Source organism: Heterocephalus glaber, unplaced genomic scaffold (assembly GCF_053883595.1).
Source record: "Heterocephalus glaber isolate CG9 unplaced genomic scaffold, H.glaber_assembly_v1.0 deba00001463, whole genome shotgun sequence".
In the NCBI taxonomy this organism is placed as follows: domain Eukaryota; kingdom Metazoa; phylum Chordata; class Mammalia; order Rodentia; family Bathyergidae; genus Heterocephalus; species Heterocephalus glaber.
Window position 1 is genome coordinate 7130221 of NW_028258310.1, and position 3060 is coordinate 7133280.

At 39.3% G+C, this 3060-nt stretch overlaps 1 pseudogene; it reads right to left on the reverse strand.

Moving 5' to 3' along the window:
• Positions 1 to 1161: 1161 nt before the first annotated feature.
• On the reverse strand, positions 1162 to 2764 carry LOC101704240 (T-complex protein 1 subunit zeta pseudogene; annotated as a pseudogene).
• Positions 2765 to 3060: the final 296 nt, after the last annotated feature.

A 3060-nucleotide genomic window follows, 5' to 3' on the forward strand; every position in this document is an offset into this window, starting at 1 on the left:
ATTGTTACTAGACCATAGTGAGTTTGTGTGTTGCTGGAATTAAGGTTAGTTAGAACTTTGTATCCATTATTACCTAAAATGTCTTGGTGATTCTTTTACTTATTTTATAGTGTGAAGTGTAAAGTACCTATATTCTTTTGGTGAAGGATGAGAGGATTAGATAACCTATGCATAATTAGATTACATTAGATGTATGATTTTTGTCTTCATTTAAGAGCCTCTAACACTGGAGAATTGGCTCAGAGGCTCTTAAATGGTCATGAGTTATTTTGAATTTATTCCTTGATAATAAAGATAGATGTTACACTTTTGTCACTATCTGAGTGTGAAAAATCCAGAGTTCCTTTCATGTCTATTTAAACCAGAAAGCCTAATAATGAAGATTGTGGACCTGATAGGATTATTTGCCAAATTGTATTTCCAAGTGATATGATTTAGAAAGTTCAGTAATTTGCATCTATGTAGTATAGTTTAAATTTTATCAAATATTTTAAAACAGGTTACTCAATTAAATACTGCTAGTGAATTCTTTCTACACTTCAGGCTCCCAGAAAAAAATGAAAATTAGCTGCCATTTTGTTTATATTATTTACACAGGTTTGTGCAGCTTTTCAAAGTTAAACAATTCAAATCTTATGTTCTCCAAGTCTTTGAGTAAAGTCTAATCTTTGAAGAGGATTTGCCTTCATATGCAGATACACTATACTATGAAATGCATAGAGGAAAGTTATAGGCACAATTGAAAATTTAGTAGAAAGGATTTGAGATTACCTCTATTAATTTTTTCAGTCAAATAAAGATATTCTTATATTTTGAAAGTCAAAGGGGCAAGGAAGAGAATGATGAGCTTGAAGATAAATGATCGAAATAACTTTGAGGAATTGGAAATGTTTTGGGAGGGTAAAATGACTACAAATTTGCAATACTCTTCCTTTCCCACATAGATAAGAAATAATGAACTTGACTAACATTGAAGCCAACTACCACGAGGACTATATTCTTTTTTAAAAATTTTGAATAGATACCAAGGGTTCTCTCCTTTTATTCATGTGGAAAAAGAAAATTCCTTTGAAAATCATTTGAAGCAAAAATCCCACAACTCTAGTCCTCAGTATTATTCTGTAATCTTCAGGATTCCAATGATACCAGGGAGGGTTCCACTCAGCCTTTCAGAGAGAACATTCCAGCCCGCATGAATTTGTCCAGCAGGAGCATGTTTGTGGCAATCACAGTGCAGGAGTGAAGCAGCTGTTTCTTCACACAATAGTTATCCCATACACCTGCTTCTGCTGCTACCATCAGCTCACCAATGTTCAGGTTCACACCCACAAGTTGACCTGATTCTGAGTGTTCTACTTGAATTTTAACTAATGTTTCCTGAAGGTCAAAGCCAAAGTTCTGAGCAAGAACCTTCAGAATAACGAGCAATGCCTTGGCAAACGCCTGGACTCTGAGCTGGGCCCAGCCCATCACACTGGCCTTGTGTTTAATCAGCACCCGTGCCATCGCCACTTCCACCGCGCCAGTGCCGGGAACCATACAGCCATCATCAATGGCATTTTTGACAGCCCTCAAGCCATCTATTATTGTGTCCTTGATTTGAGTGAGAGTGTGCTTATTTGGTCCTTTGACCAATAACGTGACAGAGCAGGGATTGCTACATTTCTCAATGAAGGTGAACTTCTCTTCTCCCAAAGTATACTGATAGACCAGTCCTGCATGTCCTGCATGTCCCAGACAGTCAGGATTTAGGTCATCAAGGGAATTTAGAGCCACCCCACCACAAGCAAGAGTCAGCCTTTCCAATTTCTCCTTTTAGCTCTATGCCAAGCTACTATGTCTTCTTTTGCAAGAGCATCCAAGGAAAAAGGATCAATTCCCTTTTGACTAATAACAACAAATCTTCTATCTGAATCACCACAGACCTTCTTTTTCAGTTCTACTGGTTTTTTTAACTCTATATTCAATAAATTTTCTTTCAGCTTTTACTATTTTTCTCTCTCCTGCACTCTTGTAGAAAAAGCCAGAATTGACCTCAGTTTTCTCATATTCTAAGGAAATATTGCACGTGAGGATGTACAAATTTTCTACTCTTTTTTTTTTTTAAATCAGGATACCAGGCCCCATGGTCCAAAACAAGCCTCCTGATTAAGCTTGTATCAGTTTTAGATTTATATTTCATCTCCATGATTTCAACCATAAACAGGTCAATAGGTTCATCTTTTTTCTAATGGCAAAAATGGAATCTACTACAGCCTCTGTTAGGACATCTGCGAGTTCAGCATGAACTCTACCTACGTAGAGATGTTCTGGCCACATCTATAAGTGTTTCCATGTCCACCTCTCTGCTTACTTTGACTTGTTCCAAAAACTGCAGGGTCTTTTCCTTTGCAGCTTCAAAACCTGCAGTAATTATTCTGGATGAAGACCCTCAGAAATGTAGAGATCTGCCTGTTCAGCAGCTCTCCTATGATAAGGACGTTGGAAGTAGTACCATCACCAGTTATATCATCCCTGGCTGTTGCTACTTTGCTATTAAGGAGGCTGTGGGGTGTTGAATTTGCATTCGTGAAGCAGCACATTGCCATACTTAGTAAGCCTGATTGTGTCCAGCAACAGAAACAAGCATCTTCATGGTGCCTGTAGGCCCCAAGTTGGTCATCAGCACATCCTGCAGTCCTGGAGCAGCGGTAATGTTAACAGCCAGTGCCGCCTGTGTGCAAGCCACCTCGACTTTGGGGTTCAGGGTCTTCATGGCGACCATGGCTGCCGCAGCTGAGGAGTAAGGGGAGACAGGTGTGCAGTACACAGCCCCGGCTCAGCATGGCCCGGAAGTTCTATCTGGGTCTTCTGGAGAGGTCTATATTCTTTCTGCAGCATCCCACTGTCTGCCAGAGGGCTCTTTTGCAACTCTATGTCACTCTGGTGCTAGTAAGTAAATGAAATAATGTTTGCTGTAGGTATTAAGATGAATCTACAATGGTGGAATTTGATTAAACATTCTTTTTCATTGAGTAATGAGAGAAAACTATGAGGTGGAGACAGGAATGCCAGGTAACG